Below are 22,316 nucleotides of genomic sequence, written 5' to 3' on the forward strand. Positions count from 1 at the left end.
CTGGATGGCTTAAACAACAAATTTATTTTCTCACAGTTCTGGAGACTGGAAGTCCAAGACCAAGGTGTCAGCAGGGTTGATTTCTCCTTGGCTTGCAGACTTTCCTCTGTGGACGAGCATCTGTGGGTGTCTCTCCCTCTTTTATAAAGACTCCATTCAGATTGGATTAGGGCCCACTCATATGACCTCACTTAACCTTGAACTGAGTTAAGTTAAAGGCCCTATCTCCAAATACAGTCACATTATGAGGTACTGGAGAGTTAGGGCTTCAACGTACAAATTTAGAGAGAATACAATTTAGCCCAAAGAGACCTTGATAATCTTAGCAAATGCCAACCCAATCTATTCCTTTGTCTTCTTTTTTCTGGCCAAACAGGGAACTGGGGTAGGGTTCTCTTTCCTGTTTATGTGGTCAATGAGTTTAATTCTGTAAGACAATCTTTCCCACTAGGAGCTACTCACTTTAACAGCCAAATCATTAATGATCAGTGAACACTGAAATACTCTTGTAAGCCTTATTTTGTGACAACCCATTTCAAGTCACATTTGAGCAGAACAGGTTTAAAGAAGTTACATTCCTCACCATCTCAGACCAAATGTATATCTACATGTTTACATAAGATCGTGTCACAATGTCAGATAGAAACAGTCTCTTTAGCTTTTATGGGATTTTCACATCTATTAGAGAAACACTGAGTAAACTGAAGTAGGCTAATTAGAAAAAAAAAAAAGCTCTTAAGACTTTTCCTGGAAGCCCAAATCTCTCTACAAAGACAAAACTCAATTTTTTTTTTTTAACATCTTTATTGAAGTATAATTGCCTTACAATGGTGTGTTAGCTTCTGCTTTATAACAAAGTGAATCAGTTATACATATACAATATGTTCCCATTTCTCTTCCCTCTTGCATCTCCCTCCCTCCCACCCTCCCCATCCCACCCCTCTAGGTGGTCACAAAGCACCCAGCTGATCTCCCTGTGCTATGCGGCTGCTTCCCACTAGTTATCTATTTTACATTTGGTAGTGTATATATGTCCATGACACTCTCTTACCCTGTCACATCTCACCCCACCCCCTCCCCATATCCTCAAGTCCATTCTCTAGTAGGTCTGTGTCTTTATTCCCGTCTTGCCACTAGGTTCTTCATGGCCTTTTTTTTTTTCCCCTTAGATTCCATATATATGTGTTAGCATACTGTATTTGTTTTTCTCTTTCTGACTTACTTCACTCTGTATGACAGACTGTAACTACATCCACCTCATTACGAATACCTCCATTTCATTTCTTTTTATGGCTGAGTAATATTCCATTGTATATATGTGCCACATCTTCTTTATCCATTCATCTGTCGATGGACATTTAGGTTGCTTCCATGTCCTGGCTATTGTAAATAGAGCTGCAATGAACATTTTGGTACATGACTCTTTTTGAACTATGGTTTTCTCAGGGTATATGCCCAGTATTGGGATTGCTGGGTCGTATGGTAGTTCTATTTGTAGTTTTTTAAGGAACCTCCATACTGTTCTCCATAGTGGCTGTATCAATTTACATTCCCACCAACAGTGCAAGAGTGTTCCCTTTCCTCCACACCCTCTCCACCATTTATTGTTTGTAGATTTTTTGATGATGGCCATTCTGACTGGTGTGAGATGATATCTCATTGTAGTTTTGATTTGCATTTCTCTAATGATTAATGATGTTGAGCATTCTTTCATGTGTCTGTAGGCCATCTGTATATCTTCTTTGGAGAAATGTCTATTTAGGTCTTCTGCCCATTTTTGGATTGGGTTGTTGGTTTTTTTGTTATTGAGCTGCATGAGCTGCTTGTAAATCTTGGAGATTAATCCTTTGTCAGTTGCTTCATTTGCAAATATTTTCTCCCATTCTGATGGTTGTCTTTTGGTCTTGTTTATGGTTTCCTTTGCTGTGCAAAAGCTTTTAAGTTTCATTAGGTCCCATTTGTTTATTTGTGTTCTTATTTCCATTTCTCTGGGAGCTGGGTCAAAAAGAATCTTGCTGTGATGTATGTCATAGAGTGTTCTGCCTATGTTTTCCTCTAAGAGTTTGATAGTGTCTGCCCTTACACTTAGGTCTTTAATCCATTTTGAGTTTATTTTTGTGCATGGTGTCAGGGAGTGTTCTAATTTCATACTTTTACATGTACCTGTCCAATTTTCTCAGCACCACTTATTGAAGAGGCTGTCTTTTCTCCACTGTATATGCTTGCCTCCTTTATCAAAGATAAGGTGACCATATGTGTGTGGGTTTATCTCTGGGCTTTCTATCCTGTTCCATTGATCTATATTTCTGTTTTTGTGCCAGTACCAAACTGTCTTGATTACTGAAGCTTTGTAATATAGTCTGAAGTCAGGAAGCCTGATTCCCCCAGCTCCATTTTTCGTTCTCAAGATTGCTTTGGCTATTCGGGGTCTTTTGTGTTTCCATACAAATTGTGAAATTTTTTGTTCTAGTTCTGTGAAAAATGCCAGTGGTAGTTTGATAGGGATTGCATTGAATCTGTAGATTGCTTTGGGTAGTAGAGTCATTTTCACGATGTTGATTCTTCCAATCCAGGAACATGGTATATCTCTCCATCTATTTGTATCATCTTTAATTTCTTTCATCAGTGTCTTATAATTTTCTGCATACAGGTCTTTTGTCTCCTTAGGCAGGTTTATTCCTAGATATTTTATTCTTTTTGTTGCAATGGTAAATGGGAGCGTTTTCTTAATTTCACTTTCAGATTTTTCGTCATTAGTGTATAGAAATGCAAGAGATTTCTGTGCTTTTATTTTGTATCCTGCTACTTTACCAAATTCATTCATTAGCTCTAGGAGTTTTCTGGTAGCATCTTTAGGATTCTCTATGTATAGTATCATGTCATCTGCAAATAGTGACAGCTTTACTTCTTCTTTTCCGATTTGGATTCCTTTTATTTCTTTGTCTTCTCTGATTGCTGTGGCTAACACCTCCAAAACTATGTTGAATAATAGTGGTGAGAGTGGGCAACCTTGTCTTGTTCCTGATCTTAGTGGAAATGGTTTCAGTTTTTCACCATTGAGGACAATGTTGGCTGTGGGTTTGTCATATATGGCCTTTATTATGTTGAGGAAAGTTCCCTCTATGCCTACTTTCTGCAGGGCTTTTATCATAAATGGGTGTTGAATTTTGTCGAATGCTTTCTCTGCATCTATTGAGATGATCATATGGTTTTTCTCCTTCAATTTGTTAATATGGTGTATCACATTGATTGATTTGCATATATTGAAGAATCCTTGCATTCCTGGGATAAGCCCCACTTGATCATGGTGTATGATCCTTTTAATGTGCTGTTGGATTCTGTTTGCTAGTATTTTGTTGAGGATTTTTGCATCTATGTTCATCAGTGATATTGGCCTGTAGTTTTCTTTCTTTGTGACATCTTTGTCTGGTTTTGGTATCAGGGTGATGGTGGCCTCGTAGAATGAGTTGGGGAGTGTTCCTCCCTCTGCAATATTTTGGAAGAGTTTGAGAAGGATAGGTGTTAGCTCGTCTCTAAATGTTTGATAGAATTCACCTGTGAAGCCATCTGGTCCTGGGCTTTTGTTTGTTGGAAGGTTTTTAATCACAGTTTCAATTTCAGTGCTTGTGATTGGTCTGGTCATCAAAACTCAATTTTAATTTCTGACCATCTTATCATCTCATCAGAACACCAGATATTAAAAATCATATGTGAATAATATACACATATCGGGGCTTCCCTGGTGGCGCAGTGGTTGGGAATCTGCCTGCTAATGCAGGGGACATGGGTTCGCGCCCTGGTCTGGGAAGATCCCACATGCCACGGAGCAAGTAGGCCCGTGAGCCACAACTACTGAGCCTGCGCGTCTGGAGCCTGTGCTCCGCAACAAAAGAGGCCACAATAGTGAGAGGCCTGCGCACCGTGATGAAGAGTAGCCCCCGCTTGCCACAACTACAGGAAGCCCTAGCACAGAAATGAAGACCCAACATAGTAATCAATCAATCAATAAATAAATCTTTAAAAAAAAAATAATATACACATATTTCAGACATGATAAACAGTAAAATGGGAAAGACATAGGCTTCGGAATCAGATAGACCTGGGTTGAAAACCAGGGCTCTGCCATCAACTAGCTGTGTGGCATCAGGTAATTGACCTACCCTCTCTGAGCCTCTCTCTTCATCTGTAATATGAAGATAATACATATCTTGCAGGGACACTGTGAAGATCAAAAGAGATATTTCTGGAAAAGTACCAAGCACAGAGCCTTGCATATAGTAGATAACAAATGACAGCTATGACTATTAAATACAACTTCACAGAACCCACAATCACAGTCCTTACTTGAAAAATAAGAAGTCGGCAACTTTATATGGGTCACTGAAATCTTTTCTGAAAATGTACTACTCCATTAAATCTAAAAGGCTGGAAACTACTTGTAATTCTTTGAATGACCCAGAAAAAATTTCCTTTATGCAGGCCAGATCTGATTGCTTCAGCTTCTGGGTGTCTGGGTGGAAACTTTGGCTCCCGGAGGCTGAAGACTACTCTGGCTTCATGGTAGACCATCTACAGATGGCTCAGGAGGGTCACTATTCTGTCAAGGGGGATATTTTGTCGGGAAACTTGTGGAGATTCTAGAGCCAAGGGTGTCTGTTTTTGTGTGATGAGCCTGGTTGTACCAGAAGCTGGCCATGCCCTTGTGTTGCTCACGGTGACAGAAATGTGACAACATAGATGAGGGCCCTCAACAAAACAGAACTGCTCGCTAATGAATAGGCAAGTAGGTCAAAGCATTTCTGTTGACATTCATTTCTTCCTGCAGATAACCTACTACTTTTACAGAGCCCACATTTTTGCCCATTAGACAATGACTCCACCCCCCCATCCCCACAATTCATAAACTGAATTCAGTCTGTCACTCATCCTCTGAAGACCGGCAATTTGAAATTACCGTGTGGTGGCCCTGCCTGACTGCTATTGCTGTTGGGGAAGAAGGTCCGACTTCCATGAAATACCTGGGTGCTTTACAAGAAGTGTTTTTGGTGACCTCTCCCAAAGGGGTGCAGCTGGCCAGGACTCTCCCTAGGTGGGCACATGCTGAGGGGTTGACCAAGGCTCTAAATTAGCTCACATTGCTATTGTAGGGGAAACAGAGACCTTGTTCCTCTTCCCCTTCCAGGTTAGGGCTGCTTTAGGGAGTAGTTTAAAGAATGGAATGGGCTTCCCTGGTGGCGCAGTGGTTGAGAATCTGCCTGCCAATGCAGGGGACACGGGTTCGAGCCCTGGTCTGGGAAGATCCCACATGCCGTGGAGCAACTGGGCCTGTGAGCCACAACTACTGAGCCTGCCCGTCTGGAGCCTGTGCTCCACAACAAGAGAGGCCGCGATAGTGAGAGGCCCGCACACCGCGATGAAGAGTGGCCCCCGCTTGCCACAACTAGAGAAAGCCCTTGCACAGAAACGAAGACGCAACACAGCCATAAAAAAATTAAAAAAATAAAAATAAAAAAAGAATGGAAGCTGCCAGAAAGGATGGGGAACAGAAGTGGGCCCACACAAAGTATGTAATGGGCTCAACTGGAGTAGCCAACGATGGCTAAAGTGCAACTTGCTAACAATAGCCTCCCCTGACATCCCTAGGAGATGCTCATCTACCCACCTGGTTACCTAGGCCAGAAGGAAAACTGTACCACAAGCATTAACAGGCATTTACAAACACTAACTTTTAGGTCATCGGAAACTGAATTGTCCTTCCAGTGTATGAGCTTTGCTCAACTTTCAGATATTTGGTCATCACACATTTCTCAGAATCCACTAAGCAGTACAGCATGGGACTGCCTGTACTTCTTTAGTGCTGTTTCACTTTGATCCCTGCGATGTTGCTGTCATCACTTCATAGTCTCTGATTAAGTTTAGCATTTTAGTGGCTGATTTCCCACCATCTGTCCATTTACTCCCATGCTCTGGGCAGATCATTAATTTGCACATGCTGTTCCCTCTGGCTGACATGCCCTTCCTCCTGCCTTATGCCTAATGTCTACTCACCTTCTCAGAATCAGTTCAAGGGCAAGAAACTTGAACAGATACTTCATAAAAGATGTTCAAATGGCCAATAAATATATGGAAAGATAGTGTAGCTTGTTAATAATCAGGAAAATGCAACTTAAAAGTCGCAACAGGGTATCACTGCATGTCCAACCGAATAGCTAAAAGTAAAGATTGAAAATGTCAAGGTTTGATGAGGATGTAGAGCAATGAGACTCATACTGCTGGTGTGAATGAAAGTGGTACAACCATGTTGGAAAATTGTTTATAATTTGTTGAATATAAGCATAACCTATGACCTAGCAATTTCTCTTATAGACTTGTACTCAACAGAAATTCCTGCACATATACATTAAAAGACATGTACAAGAATATTTATGATCAGCATAATTTGTTGCAGTAACCTCACACTAGAAATAACCCAAGTGACCATTAACACTAAAATGAAATAAACTGTGGCATACTTGCAAAAGAAAATACTATACAGCAGTGAGAATTAATTAATTATTGCTATAGGCAACAACACGGATGCATCTCACAAAAACATACTGCTGAGTGAAAGAAGTCAGACACAAAAAATATACGTGGAACAATTTAATTTAGTTTAAGTTCAAAAAAAGGCAAAACTAACTTATGGTGTTAGAAGTTGCAGTGGTGGTTACCCTTGGAGAAGGAGAAGGGATTATTGATGGGGGTAAATGATGGGGCTTTTAGGCACTGGGAATGTTCTAGATCTGAGTGATGGTTACATGGGTGGGTTGACTTTGTGTACATTCATCAAGCTACACCCTTAGGACTTGCATACTTTTCTGTATGTATTTCTATTTAGATAGAAAGTTTTTTAAAGGGTGGGTGTGTGGAGAGAGAGGAGAGTCAGTTCGACAGTTGGCTCCTCCAGGAGCCATGCCTGACCCTCCATCTTGGGTACCTGGGCCATAGGAGAACGGAAGCAGGACAAATCTCTATCCCAGCTCTCCAACACACCGTACATTGGTTTGCTTATCTATGCCCTTGTCTGGCAGGAGATTTAAACGTGCATGGTTTCTTATGACTCTTAGCGCATACCTCAGGGGTGTTCAATAAATGTTGGCTTATGAATTTTCTCTTAGCTTTGTAAATACAGAATTCATCTTTGTCATATTGTTTATTATACTTGTATTTTATCAGCATTACCCAGGTGCCATTAGGCACGTGGGCCCATATTTATTTATATCAAAGTCTACATATATTCTGCATTCATTTACAAAAAAAACCAAAGCTGTATCTGGATGACTAGCAACTGAACCACATTTCTGAGCACCAAATCGGAATCTGATATTATGCTCTGACATCTGGAGGTGGCCTATCTTGATTAATTTTGTTGATTAAATAGCCAAAAATGCTGAGTTTAATTTGGTTTTGTTAGAGAAGACATTAAATATGGGATATGTAAATCCATCTATTTAACCTTCACATTTCTCCCTCCCTTCTTCCCATTCTTCACATAGAGCGTTGACATAACACGCCCATTTCTAAGCTGATCAGTCTACCTCACCCTGGCTCTAGTAAGGCTACTGTTGGACCACATTAGCCCACATTTTTGCTCACTGCTGCTGCTCAAAGCAATAGACCACAAAGAAGTCCTCTATCCTCAAATGTTGTTCTGGTAGGTTGTAAATGGGAGCTTGTGCTAAAGTAGTGTCTCCCAAATTAGTAAGATCAAGAATCAATTGAAACACTCATTAAAAATATAGATTTTTAGACTTCTCCCCTGGAGATACTGATCCAGTAAACCTGGGTTAAGGACAGGCAATGTCACTCATCTAATTTTTATTTGACAATTTAAGGGAACACCAGGTGCAACAGTCAGCTCTGTCTCTCAATAGTTATTAAGGAGCAGAACAGGGAAAGCTATAGCTATTGTGACTAAGAATAATGGCCTTGGTCGGCTAAGGGTCAACTATATTGTCTTTTTTGTAACAAAAATTAAATGCTGGAAAAAAATGCAAGTTGACCTACATAATAAGTATTCCACATTAGCATAATACTTGCCTAAAGTATACATTTCAATGTCTTCCCAGAATGCATTTGAAAAGTATGAAAAAATATTCCATTTAGAAATACTTCTAAATTTGTTAGTGACCCTTTTTCATCCTCTTCTCCGGAGTGAGAAACACTTTCACTAAATAGAAACTCTTTTCTATCTGCTGTCTTCCAACTATATGCTTAAACTTTTATATGCTAAGAGATGTTTTTAGCATACAACCGAGGTGTCACAAATGAAACCTGAAATCACATAGAATATAAAAAAATGGAAGTAGATTCAGTGTAGCTATCTTAACTGTGGGAAAGAATAAATATTTTTTAAAATACAAATTTAATGCCTAATTCAAGGCAAAAAGAAATATGTATGGCTTGTAGAAACTTTTCCAGCAGAATATTATTTATAGCTTTGATAATTGTTAATCTTATCATTAATCATATTAATCCTCAAGTCCATTTTGAATGTTTCCTTTTGCATGTAACGTTTTTCAGTCATTTTATCTTTTCTTTTGAAATTTTGCAACACTTACTTTCCATACCAACTCATTTAACACTGCCTTTTATGGTCTATGTGGGCCACCGTGGGTGTGTGGTAGAAAGAGCCTTGTTTAGGCCACAGGGGAGCTGGTTCTTAGGCTCTGCTTGGCCTTTAACCAACCAGGTGTAAAACCCTGGCCACATGTGCAAGCTCTCAGGGACTTGTTTTCCTCATTTCTGTAAACATAAAAAAGGAAAAGAAAGAAGGGACAGAGAGGTTGGAGGGAAAGATTTCTATGGTCTGTTCCAGTTCAAAACTTCTCTATTTTTTTAATATCCACTTTCCATATAAAAGAGGTTGGGGACTATTATTCAGCCTTAAAAAGTAATGAGATTCCGTTACATGCCTCAACATGGATGAACCTTGGAAACATTATGCTAAGTGAAAGAAGCCAGACTTAAAAGAACAAATATTGTATGATTCCACTTATATGGGGTACCCAGAATAGTCAAACATAGAGACAGAAAGTAGGACGGTGGTTACCAGGGCTGGGAGGAGCAGGTAATGGGGAGTTATTGTTTAATGGATCCAGAGTTTCAGTTTGGGATGATAAAAAAGCTCTGGAGATGGATAGTGGTGATGGTTGCATAACAATGGTAACGTACTTAATGCAAGTGAATTGCACACTTGGAAATGGTCAAAATGGTAAATTTTATGTTATATATATATATTTTACTACAATTTTTTAAAGAGTAAAATACAAATAAAATTACAGGTTCAAAAAGGTGTACATTTTTAGGGGCTTCCCTGGTGGCGCAGTGGTTGAGAATCTGCCTGCCAATGCAGGGGACACGGGTTTGAGCCCTGGTCTGGGAAAATCCCACATGCCGCGGAGCAACTAGGCCCGTGAGCCACAACTACTGAGCCTGCGCGTCTGCAGCCTGTGCTCCACAGCAAGAGAGGCCGCGATAGTGAGAGGCCCGCGCACCGCGATGAAGAGTGGCCCCCGCTTGCCGCAACTAGAGAAAGCCCTCGCACAGAAACGAAGACCCAACACAGCCAAAAATAAATAAATAAATACATTAGTTAAAAAAAAAAAATGTACATTTTTAAGACTTTTGATGTTTATCATCTACCTAATAAGGGCATAATAAATATTTTTTGGTTGAATGAAAAAAAAAAGGTTGGGGCGGGGTCATGAAAATTAAATTGAAAGAGGGCACTAGGCTCTTTGCCTTGTAGTTGATTTTGCACTGCAATCACGCTGGTTTTTATATTTAGTGTGTGTTTATATGCTACAGCAGTTTGGGTTAATGAACATTATTAGGAAGGCCTAAGCCCCACCCCCCCATGCCTGCCCTTGGGGCACCATTGCTCTCTCTAATAGGCTGTAGGTTCCCTGCGAGCAGGATACACAATTTTTCCATCTCCTCATGATACACAGTGGGAGTTCTGTAATTTAATTGACTGATTTTCATTCCATTAGAGATAAACATGTTTAAAAGGATTTTCTTGCACTAAAATTAATCTGTAAGGGATTATTCATTATGCAAATTTTAGGATGATAACTGTTAGGAAACACGATTCAAACGAGTTCTTTATAGAACTTCTTAGAAGATGGTTATTATTATTTATTTCTGCAATGATAAATTACATGACCTAAAATATATTCTCTGAATATTATAGCAAGAAAGTAAAAGTCAGCGATCACATTGGGTATCATTTTGGCAGGCTGGGTTTATGGCAGCATATCTCGTATCATTCTACTTCCATTTTGTAGAGGTGAATGTTTATTTTTAACAGATATTGACAAATGTTGAATACAACAATGCATAATACTGAATGTAACATATGCCTTCAAAGGAACATAAAGTGATAGAATATTTATAGTACCTTTTACTTGAAAAGGTCTAAGTACTAAAACGATATAAATGGCCCATTAAAGCCACTCCAATATACAAATATACTCAATGCTCTTGCATTCTTGCTAATCCTGCAACCATAGATAAATGTCTAAGCTAGTTAATATTTACCTTCTTGATCTGAGTTTTCATTTCTATTTCCCCCATTCTTTGCTATTCATGAAGCTTACAATCAACCATATTTTTAAAACAGACCTTTCATGATTCCCAGATCAAACTGGGATTATATGTGGTTATATGTGATTCTTGCAAATTCTCAGGAATTAACTAGAGGGGTTTTCTAGAACTTGGAAGATAAGATCCTATTTTTAAAACTACTGATGATAAAAAAAACCTTTTTAAGTACATTAGGATTACCTTAAGCAATATTAAATAACATTTTCCTTTGGTCATTTGAATTTAATCCTGTGCAATTTGTTACAACTCTCATTAGCATCGAGGGAAACCTAACCATCATCACTCTGTAAAGAAAAGGATAAATTTAAGTATCTATTGAGAAAGTTAGCAAATATTTACATTAATTTAAACTTGGATAATTAAGTTAAAAGATTTCAAACATTTACTTGATTAAAAATAAAAACAAGAAAGCAAAACAACCCTCCTCCACCCCTAAAACAAAAGAAAAAAAAAGAAGAAAAGCAAAATAAAAGAGAAAGAAAGAAAAGGAATGGAGAGAGAAAGAAACTGATACTTTCCATTTTGGTAATTCATCTTAATGAATTATTTTATAGATTAATACTTTATTTTGTCAATTTGTTTTTATATATAATTGACCACATTTTATGCTGAAATAAAGTTTTTTCTTTTTTAGATGGTGTTGGGTCATTTTAATAAAAGTTATAAATAAGTTACTAAAATTTGCATGCTGGTCTTCCCTGATTAGGAACGCAGAAAAAGTAACAAATAAGTCTGTTATATGAAAGAGAAATGATCAGGCACAATATTTTGCTGTAGATTACTATCACAGTAATTGCACTAAAAATCCATTAATAAAATGCTCTTATAACATTAAAGGACTTGAATTAAGATTGCTTACCACAAAAAAGAGACTGAACATGTAAAAATGTTTGCTGGGCTTCCCTGATGGCACAGTGGCTGAGAATCCGCCTGCCAATACAGGGGAAAATGGTTTTGAGCCCTGGTCTGGGAAGATCCCACACGCTGCGGAGCAACCAAGACCGTGCACCACAACTACTGAGCCTGCGCTCTAGAGCCCTTGAGCCACAACTGCTGAGCCTGTGAGCCACAACTACTGAAGCCCACACGCCTAGAGCCCGTGCTCCGCAACAAGAGAAGCCACCGCAATGAGAAGCCAGCGCACCGCAACGAAGAGTAGCCCCCGTTCGCCACAACTAGAGAAAAGCCCGTGCACAGCAACAAAGACCCAAAGCAGCCAAAAATAAATAAATAAATAAACTTATTTTTTTAAAAAAGTTTGCTAAATTCAATCACCCCAGAAGGCTTGACTACAAAAGGATATAAAAGTTTCAGATTTCCTAAATGTGTGACATCATCATATTAGCAAAACCATAGCTTCCATTTAAGAACATGTTATGTACAGGAATGCCAATAGGTTATGTCAGCAACAGTTATTTCCCACTTGTGTTTCCCAATCTTGCCTTTTTTGTTTGTTTTGGTTTGTCCTTTTAAATTTTTATCATTTTGGCCTATCTTAAGTATCTTCTTTCCCTTAGAAATTCTAATTCAGGAAATCCCAAGTAGCAACCTGGGAGTCTTTTTAAACCAATATTATCCCCGCTTCCTCCCACTTGCCCACTACCCTAGGTAATTTTTTAAATTAGACAAGGTTGGGGACCACTGCTCAACACTAATCATGAGAGATGGGAAGCAAAGTGCTGTCAGCTCTGCCTTTATCTCTAAACTCCAAATCAAACAAAAACATCAACGTAGAGAGTTTTATTAGCTTCATTACAAGATTCAAATATTTTAACAAGGACATTTATTGAGGACACACATCCAGAAAAAGTTCTCATATACACCATCCTCATGTTTAATAAATGAAGAAGACACTTGGTTTTATTAATCACTTTATATAACATCATTATCTTTTAGGCAATTTGTCTACAAGATGACATAGATTAAGACATTTTCTAAGTGGCAACAGAGACAGAAATAAAAGCAGAAGTAAATAAATAATGAATAACTTTATAACTTTTGTTTCACAGGCCTTATATGTCAAATAAGACATGATCATTTTTTTTCAGAACTACCACAAGTATAGCTGTAATTTAAATCTGTAATAAGATATTCCACATTAAATGGCATGAGTCCAAGCTGCAGTTTCCAACCAAGTGGTGATTTAGTCCAATAACTTGAAAAGAAACGGTAGTTTTCTCTATGAAAAAGTAAAATGTAACTTTATGCCTTTTACATAATCTTCTTCATGACTAAGAACTAACTGCAAGAGTAGTATAAAAATCCACAAAAGCTTAAAAATAGATTCTAAATAAGAATGCAAACAAATATCTGCCTTGAAAAAATGAACGCTTCCATTGCCCTTTTTCCCCCCTTCTATAACCTATTTTAAAAGGTAAAAAATGAGGTCACTTAGCTAATTCATCAGTCAATAGTAGTTCGGTGGATTATTTTCATCATTAGACTATTATCAGGTTGAGCAGGGCTGATCCTTATCAACTTCTTTGGTTTCAAAGCTAGGAATCACAGCAAAACGGCCAAAAACTGTTTTATTCAACATGTGGGATGCACTCAAGTGGTCTATCCACAGAGCCTTAACCCACTGTTCTTTTGAAGTGAACGCCATTCACACAGTGGGCAAACTTCTGCTTATTCAACGCCTTAAAATTTGCTTTAAAACGGAAAATCTCCAAAGTACACACCTTGATTGTTTATATGTATTCTTCATGAATGTACTAAATAATCTAGGGATTTTTTTCAGGCTCTTCGTGTCTAACAGTATACACGATTCAGCCAAACCCATGTTAAATATCCGCATCCCCCTGCCCCACTACTCTACTCTGGCCACACCAACTAAATCTGCACGTCTCACCAGACCGTCTTTCAAAATGCAGTGAATTAAAAGCAAGGAGGCAAAGACTTTTCTAAATATAGTCCCTTCATGTTATTTTACGCTCATCTAGTAGGTCACTAGTGGCAGCCAGCAGCAATGGACACTAACAAGCATCTCTCAAAGCAAAACCAAGGGGCGCTTGACAGCTACGCCATCTACACTTTCATCCCGGCCCACTGCTCTCGACAACTGTCAGATCAGCTTCTTCGACCTAAAAATGCTGATCGAATTAAAAAAAAAAAATTGTTTGCCGATCTTTCTTCCCACCGTCTATTTCTTTCGGGTCGTTTCTGCGGAGCCCAGGGAGCCGCAGGACTCGAGAGCTCCTCCGCCCGGCTGGTTGCAGCAACGATGTGGGCCGGGCCGGGTGGCAGCCTCGCTGCAGCGGACAGCGGTTATCACAGGCCGGGCGGAGAGGCAAGGAGCCCTGCTGGCCCAGATTTACTCACCTACCTTCCGGAGAGGCGATGGGTGCGTGCTGGTCGGGGACCCGAATCCGAGCAGGAAGGGAGGCTGTGGCGCCGAGGCGAGGGGGGCGTAAAGAGGAAAGCGTATTACCTAAGCCGGGATGCGGAGCCCAGAAGGAGGCTGCAGCCTTTCCCTCCAGAAAACGGAAGAGGCGGGGGAGGAGGAGGAGGAAAAGGCGGAGGAGGTGGCCGGGCGTGGGAGGCTAGCCGAGGGGCGCCGGGCGTCTGGCCGCAGGCTCAGCCAGAGGGCGAGGGGCTGGGAGTGGTCATCGGAGGGCGAGGCGCAGCCGGGCGGCGCGCTGCCACGCTCTCCCGGGATCGCAGACCGCAGCATCCGCCAGGCCGCCGCCCTCTTGTTTCCTCCCGGACCACGGCGTGGAAACGCGCGGTGACGCCTCGAGGCTCCCGGGGCGAACGGGGGCATCCCACGCCTGCCTGCAGGAGCCCGGGGTCTGCAGCGTCGCAAGTGGAGCGTGATGATTCAGAGGGGAGTGCCAGGAAGCAAAGGGTTCCAGGGTCACCTCATCCACTGTTTTTGTTTTCTTCTTGCAGCCGCCCCCAAATTCGCTTTTGATATCTTCCTCCTCCATTCTTCCGTACTCTTTTTTGAGGATTATGGTTTTGATACACGGGTTGGCAGCTGTGAAGATGGACTTCCTGCCGGTGGCAATCGGGTCCCGTTGTTCTAATAGAAATGTCAAGCGTGCTGGTTGTGCTGCAAACCCTAGCAGTGTCTCCTGGGCGCTTGACTTAACAAGGTGTGGGCCTAGGGCCACCTTGACCGGAAGCACACCGTGGGTAGGGAACTCTTCTCTCTTCAACACTCTAAACTGTGGGATTCAGTATACCTTAAAGATGGATTTGAATGGTGGGTCGTGATAGGAATGGGTGATGATGGGGGGAAGGGTAGACATTTTTAAAGGGCAACAGAGTGTTGAACAGAAGGGGTCTGGCCGGTGGCCCAGCAGGCTGGATGTTGTTTGTGAGCACACGGGGCCTTCTAAAGTCCTTCACACATCCTTTAACTTCATGGCACACCTAGGAAATAATCTTGTCTGCAGGACCCCAAGTGGGGCAAACAGAGGAGGCTGCTCACGCAGGAGGGACTGGGCTCTTCCACCTTGGAGGGCAGAGGAGACCACTGTGTACATACCTGTAACCCATTCCATGGCATGAAATCAGGAAGCTCTGTTTTAAAGTTCTAGCTAGCAGGTTTTCTTATCTACATTTCCCCAAACCTCCTGAGTTGTCAAGTCTTGGTCCTCAGAGCTGTGGGGAACCACCAGGACGGGGGCCTGGGGGTAATACTCAGCTTGTCGTAGTCCAGGAAATGATGCTTAAAACTTTGCATCTCCCGGGCGGAACTCATCTTTCTGCTCCCAGCCTGCTTCTTATGGTCTCTGACTGAGATAACTCCTCCTTCACATCCCCCCCCCCCACCCCATTATCGGGCTTTCACTCACTAGCAAGTCCAGCTGATCCATTCTGTCTTCTCTCTCAGATTCATTTTTTAGGTCCATCCCCTGTATTATTGTTTATTAATCAGTCTAATAATTGTATCTAGTCTCATTTCTATCTGTGATGGAAAGATCAAGAAATAGTTTGAACATAATCAACTATACTCCAATATAAAATTAAAAAGTTAAAAAAATAAATCAAATCAAAACAAAACAAACAAACAAAAAGAAACAGTTTGATATTTGGAAGTAAAGAGATAGCAGATACCAGAAGAGTTAGAATGCAAAGAATTTGCCCCTAGGGAGCAGGAATTGGGGGAGGGGGGGTGGCACAGGAGACTGCTGTTTTTGTGACACAGCAATATGCCTCTACGACCTAAATCTAGTCCACTTTCCACTTGGCTGCCACGGAGATGATCCTACATCACACCTCTCAATAGGTTGCTTGCTTAAAAGCTTTCACTGGCTCCCAGGTCCTATCAAGAGCAAGCTCCTGGGCATGGCTTTCAAGGCCTCTCTCCCCCTCCCATCTGTCAATCCTGCCCCCTCACACTTGACATGCCATTTTACCACACCACATCTAGTTTCCTAAATGCACAAACTAGTTTCATTCCTTTGTGCCTTTATACAGGTTATTTCTTTTGCCTGGAGTATTCTCATGCTGCTGTGATAATAGCTAATGGCACGAGGCTAAGTGCTTTTTGTGTTCTATAGCTGTTCATTCTTATATCAACCCTGTGGTAGGATTACTGTTATCTCAATAAATAATAAAACTGTGACTTAGAGAGGTTAAGTAATTTACTCAAATATGTATGAGGCCAAATTTGAACCCAGCTATATGACTCCAGGACTCACATTATTTTACCTGTTCATACTTTAAAAACTTTTCTCAGACACTAAATTTGAGCAGGATTTAAATTGTAAAATGTTTTAAAAGTCTTCAAAGTGCAAGGAGAAAATATAAGTGAATTGCTTTTCATCTCAAAGTAAGCATGGAACAAAGGACAAAATTACAAAGGAAAAGTGACAGATTTGACTATAGAATTTTTAACTTCTTTCATCAAAAAGGCCCATAGAGTAAAATTAAAAGACAAGTAAAAATTATCCAAAAATGTGCAATATATATGAAAGATAAGAGAGTAACATCCTCCTTTAATAAAACGGTCTTACAAAGAAAATATAAATATCTTGTTTTTAAAAATGGGCAAAAATGTAAATTAGTTAAATCATGAAAGTAGAATGCAAATGGCCAAACATATTTTTAAGGGAAGTGAAAATGTAAAATGATAATGCACCTTCAAGTTGACTGAGAATAAAAGAATAGAGCTAGTGATTTGGGCCAGCGACCCTTGAGGCAGGATGTGTGGTAGGTGAGCAAGCTCCCTGCTGAGAAGGGCATAAATTGCTTCAATGTTTCTGGAGGGCAATTTGGCAGAATGCAGTAAAAGCCTCAAAAATGCTCACACCCTTTGACTCAAAAATTACATTTCTGGGAATTCATAATGCAGGGATTGACAAATATTTTCTATAAAAGTCCAGATAGTAAATACTTCAGGCTTTGCAGGCCACATGTGTCTTTCTTGCTTTTCTTCTTTGTGTGTGTGCTTTTTTTCTTTAACCCTGAAAAAATGTGAAAGCTATTAGCTTGAGGGCTGTAGAAAAACTGGTTGTGGCCTGAAATTGGCCTGAGGTCAGTAATGTGTGCAGTGTTGACTGCAAGAAAGTTCATCACAGTGGATTTGGTAATAGCCAAAAGGATAAAGCAACTAAATGTCTGAGGATAGAAATTAGCTACAACCAGGTGTGAAACAAGTTTTTTAAAGTTTTAAATGTTTAAAAAATTTTCAGAATGATATTTATTGCATGAGATAGTATTCATGATTTGTTAAGTGGAAAAATACAGTTTACCAAAGAATATCTGTTATCCCAAATACAACATAATCATGTGTATCTATGCATAGAAGAAGAACTGGAAAGATATAAACACCCTAAGATGTTGATAGTGGTCTTGGGGTGGGGGTGAGATTGTAGATATTTGGGTTTTTTTGTTGTATGTATGTGTTTCCAATAGTGAATATGTATTGTTTTTGTAATAAGTAAAAATACAAGAAACTTTGCTTGGGCAGCAACAAGGCCCTTAGTTGTCAGTTTGAGAAAATCTTCCCCAAATTCCCTTCCCCTGTCTCTGTGTGCTCCCTGAACACATCATGATCTTTTTTTTTTCCTAACAAAATGATTCTTTTATTGCTATTTTTTTTATAACGATCTTTTGACTACCATTATTTACTTAATTGAAGAATGGTTAATACCTTCGTTTAGTTATGCATTCCTCTTTTATTGGACATCTGGGTTCCCAGTATTTCACTATTGTAAGTATGCTGGTTATTTTCTACTTGCTGTCTGCCAGATCCATTTTCCTTCCTTCTCTGCTGGACTCTGTGCCTCAGAAGGCAGAACTTTCATAGACTATTTTCTCTGGGTTCTCTTGCCGGCTGGCTTCCCGTTAAGATTGACCAGTGGGTGATACCAAAAGCAGGTTGGAGAGTGGAAAATGGGAGAAGGTTGGGGTATTTCTTCCCACCTCTTTTGCTGCTTTGGTCCTCTAAGGCTCCTGTAAGGCAGCCCCTACCGCTTTGCTAATTTGATCTCCTCCCCTTATCCCTTCAGTCCTAGCAGTGGTAACAGCTTCTTACTGTTGCAAGAGGCTGGATACCTTCACATCGAATTGTTTCCCTTCACCCAACCCTAAACCTAACCCAAAATTTATGTAAAGAGTCAGTTCAATAAAATCTCTTCTGTCGGAACACCTAAGTGGAAGTTGATTCCTGTTAGGACAGACTGATGTATTAAAGAACACTGGTGAGGGACTTCCCTGGTGGTCCAGTGATAAAGAATCCGCCTTCCAATGCAGGGGACCCAGGTCCCATCCCTGATTGGGGAACTAAGATCCCACATGCAGTAGGGCAACTAAGCCCCTGTGCCTCAACTAGAGAGTCCGAGTGCTGCAAACTACAGAGCCCACATGCTCTGGAGCCTGTGTGCCACAACTAGAGAGAGAAAACCCGCACCAACTAGAGAGCTCGCGTGCCACAACAAAAGATCCTGCATGCCGCAAAGAAGACCCAACGCAGACAAAAAAAAAAAAAAAAAAAGAACGCTGGTGAACATCATGGATCAAAAATCTTTTATTTCTTATGCAACAGGCCCTGTATTCTCACATTTTACATCTGAGCTTTTGACTATTTGCAAGGTAATTATAGAATGATTTACAAGTTTCCTGAAGCAGGAATTTGAATTACTGTGAGGCCAGTGTTTGGGAATGTAACATTCTGACTATTGTTCTCCACTTCTCCAGACACTTTTTGAGAAGACTCCATTGCATTTTATTGAAGAAATCATATACTACAATATAGTAGTGTTCAAATTTTGATGTTTTCAGTGGAATCCGTAAGAAAATATTTGTAAATATCAAGCCTAACATATAAATGAGATAAAAGTCACATACAGATTTGGGGGAACCTTCTTTCTCATCTTTGAGGCAGACTCAGGACATCCCTGCAGAATTCCTGGGCCCCTTGGAACACATTTTGAAAATACAGATTTGGAGAGTCCAAGAGTCTGGAAGATATATCCTTCATAAGTATCAAGTGTCTATTATATTTCTCTAGGTTAGATTCCTAGAATTACATGGTCAACCATATGACTTTGCCAATTGCCCTTCAAAACACTCTTCACTGTGAATGATGTTGCTTTCCTCATTACTGCATCTATTATCAAATACACACAAACAAAAAACATTTCCTAATTTCTCATTATAGTTTTAATTGCATTTTTATTATTTTTGAGAGTTTTTTTTTCCTTGTCTATTTGTCATTTGTATTTCCTTTTCTCCTCTTCCTTCCCACCTTTTTTTAGCTGCCTTTTCATGTTCAACCATTTCTCTATTCATTCAATGCATATTAATTACTTATATCTGGGTATTATGCTAATGAATTTAAATGACAAACAATACAGTTATGCCTCTGCCCTCACGGAGCTCACAAACTAGCAATATTTGAGCCTTACTATTTATCTTGTTTAATTCAATTAACAATATAGTAGTTTGGCAACCCTTTGTCACTTTTGTTATGAATAATTTTCTTAGTTTGCCTTTTATTGACGGGTGTTCATTATTTACAAATTAAAAAATGTTTAATGTAGTCAAATCTATGGATCTTTGTTTTTATGCCTGGAAAATCCTTTTAAAACCAAAGATCAGATCAATATTCACTTATATTTCTCCTGATATTTTTTACTATTTGAATTTTTAGATTTAAGTCTTTAATAATCTGGAAGTTATTTTGAGAAGCTCTAAATTGATTTCCCCCCACCCAAATATCTAATTTTTTTTTTCTAATATCCAAATAGCCAATTTTCCTGACATCATTACTGAACAGATATCCTTTTCCCACTAATCTCTGATGACAAATACATCATGTATTAAGCTCTTCTATACCCTAGGCTATATTGGGTCCTCTATTTTCTTTCATTCATCTGCCTTTGGATTACTGTGCCAATGGCAAAGTTTTTAATAGCAAATGGGTAATTCTCCACCAAAATTTACTCTTTCCAAATATTCAAAATATTTATATTTTCAGATGAAATTTATTAACTAACTTCTTATTATAAAAGTAATGCATTATGAAGACAAGTTGTGGAAACTTTGCGAAAATGTGAAAAAATATAAAGAATGAAACAAAACCCATACCAAATTCTATGACTATTAACATTTTGGAGTATAACTTGCCATCTTCTCTGTGTGTTTATGTATATATTATTATATATTATACTGTTTTGTAAACTGCTGTTTAATCATCATATATGAGCATTTCACCATGTCATTAAATATTCCTTTGAAATATGATTTTTAATGACACCTTAGCCGAGGCCTCTAGCATAAGGGTCGATAGCAGAGTGTCAGCAGGCAGCTCTCACAGCCTCCTAGACTCAGTCATATCCTTTACTCAGTCATAGCAAATTAGCATTGAGGTCACCAATTGTTGTCACATGGATCAACATTGCATGCCTGCCACTGTCATACCTCATAGCTTGAAATCAGCTGTTGGAAACTTGAAATTGGTTTTGACTGTAATTCACTGGATTATAATGAGTTTTGGAGCATTTGCCACCTATAGCTCATCTGTTAGGCGTATGTAAAAATGACTCAACCGTAAGATGTTAGGTAGCTAACAGATAGGCAAAAATGTAGGTTACTCACACAAGAACTAAATTTGAATTGATTTAGTGTAAGAGATTCCTAGCACCATATTGCACAATCTTATTTTTGTGTTCCCTTAAAAATCATTAACTAGGGCTTCCCCAGTGGCACAGTGGTTAAGAACCTGCCTGCCAACGCAGGCGACATGAGCTTGAGCCCTCGTCCGGGAAGATTCCATATGCTGCGGAGCAACTAAGCCCGTGCGCCACAACTACTGAGCCCGCATGCCCTAGAGCCCGTGCTCTGCAAAAAGAGAAGCCACCACAATAAACGCGCGCACGCAACGAAGAGTAGCCCCCACTTGCCACAACTAGAGAAAGCCCGCGCGCAGCAACAAAGACCCAATGCAGCCAAAAATAAATAAATAAATAAAACAAATAAATTTTAAAAAATCATTAACTAATATAAGTCGTTTATACTTTCCTTAGAAAAGGCTGAACAACTCTCATGAAAACAAAGCATATCCATGATTTTCTTAAAGATTTGGGGAAGAATCCTTAACATCTGTGATAGAATATTTAAAACTCCTTGCGTTTTTCTTAAATTACAGTGCAAATTTACTAAACTATATAAACTAGGGGGCTTTGAGCGTGGTATTGAGGGCTACATGTAGCTGAGAGCCTACGAAAGCAAAGGGTAAATTTCTAGAACAAGTCATGCAGATATATTTATTAGCACTTTCCAATGTATGGGAACATAGGCTTATCTCTAACAAAGTTTCACCAGGCCTGAGTGTTTATCTTTACTCTCTCACACCCTATACACACAAACACATACACATGTAGTATATATACTTAAAACTTCATAAAATAGGAATTATCTTTTTTTTTTCACTTACCTTTCCACAGAAGGGTTGCTTACTGAATTCCAAGATGTAAAATATAATAAATGCCAAAGTCTTGAAGTATATAGTTACTTAGGATCTGAGTTTCCCCCTGTCTCAAGGGAATTAAAAGCTGGAATCTGAGAGCAAAAAGTTCAGGGAAGGGACTCTGGATTGCCTTCCCCTGTGCTTCATCTGAACACTTTTTTAGTAAACTGCCCAGCCCAGCCCCTACTGATTAGGTGTACAATTCTCTGCCATTCAGTACAAAGTTTTTCCTCTGGAACAAACATGTTATCAATGAGTCATTTCCTTCAATTGTTAGACTTTCCTGAATATTTTCTTGTTTACTTTAGCCATCCATGGAAGACCCTAAAATCAACTTATGTTGGAGACTCCCTGATACCCTTTAGTTTGTAAAACAATTTCCTGCGTATTTTGTTATCTTGAGTATTTATATCCTCATTGCTTATTCCTTTTGTGTATTTTGCTTTGGAATACATTTGCCTAGATTTTTTTAGAACTGTTAATTTTGTAATCTATCTTTTGGATATTACATGGTAAGTGTGAATGTGACACTAATTTCATAGGGAAAAGTGCATTAAAATTCTTTAAACCTCTTAGGCATTCAAAAATAGAACTTTAAGAAGCTTGTTTAAAACATCTAACATGCAGAATCAAATTCTTTTCCAAAACCACACCCTCCATACCTCATGTTACCAAATTATTCTGGTAAAAACTTAAGCCAGGGCTTCCCTGGTGACGCAGTGGTTAGGAATCGCCTGCCAATGCA

The 22,316-nt window shown here is 39.5% G+C and overlaps 1 protein-coding gene across 4 annotated transcripts in view; it reads right to left on the minus strand.

The window, feature by feature from the left end:
- INPP1 (inositol polyphosphate-1-phosphatase) overlaps positions 1–21,558 on the minus strand; it is a 38,313-nt gene extending 16,755 nt beyond the window's left edge. Inside the window, exon 1 of one of the 4 annotated variants that reach the window (XM_068544782.1) lies at positions 21,539–21,558. The gene's annotated coding sequence lies outside the window, so the exon portion shown is untranslated. Of the gene's footprint in view, positions 1–13,968; positions 14,320–21,538 lie in introns of those variants that run through there. The other 3 variants (XM_068544781.1, XM_068544779.1, XM_068544780.1) reach the window with 3 other exon arrangements.
- Between the last annotated feature and the right edge of the window lie 758 nt (positions 21,559–22,316).

The sequence above is a fragment of the Eschrichtius robustus genome, chromosome 5, assembly GCF_028021215.1.
Source record: "Eschrichtius robustus isolate mEscRob2 chromosome 5, mEscRob2.pri, whole genome shotgun sequence".
In the NCBI taxonomy this organism is placed as follows: Eukaryota; Metazoa; Chordata; class Mammalia; order Artiodactyla; family Eschrichtiidae; genus Eschrichtius; species Eschrichtius robustus.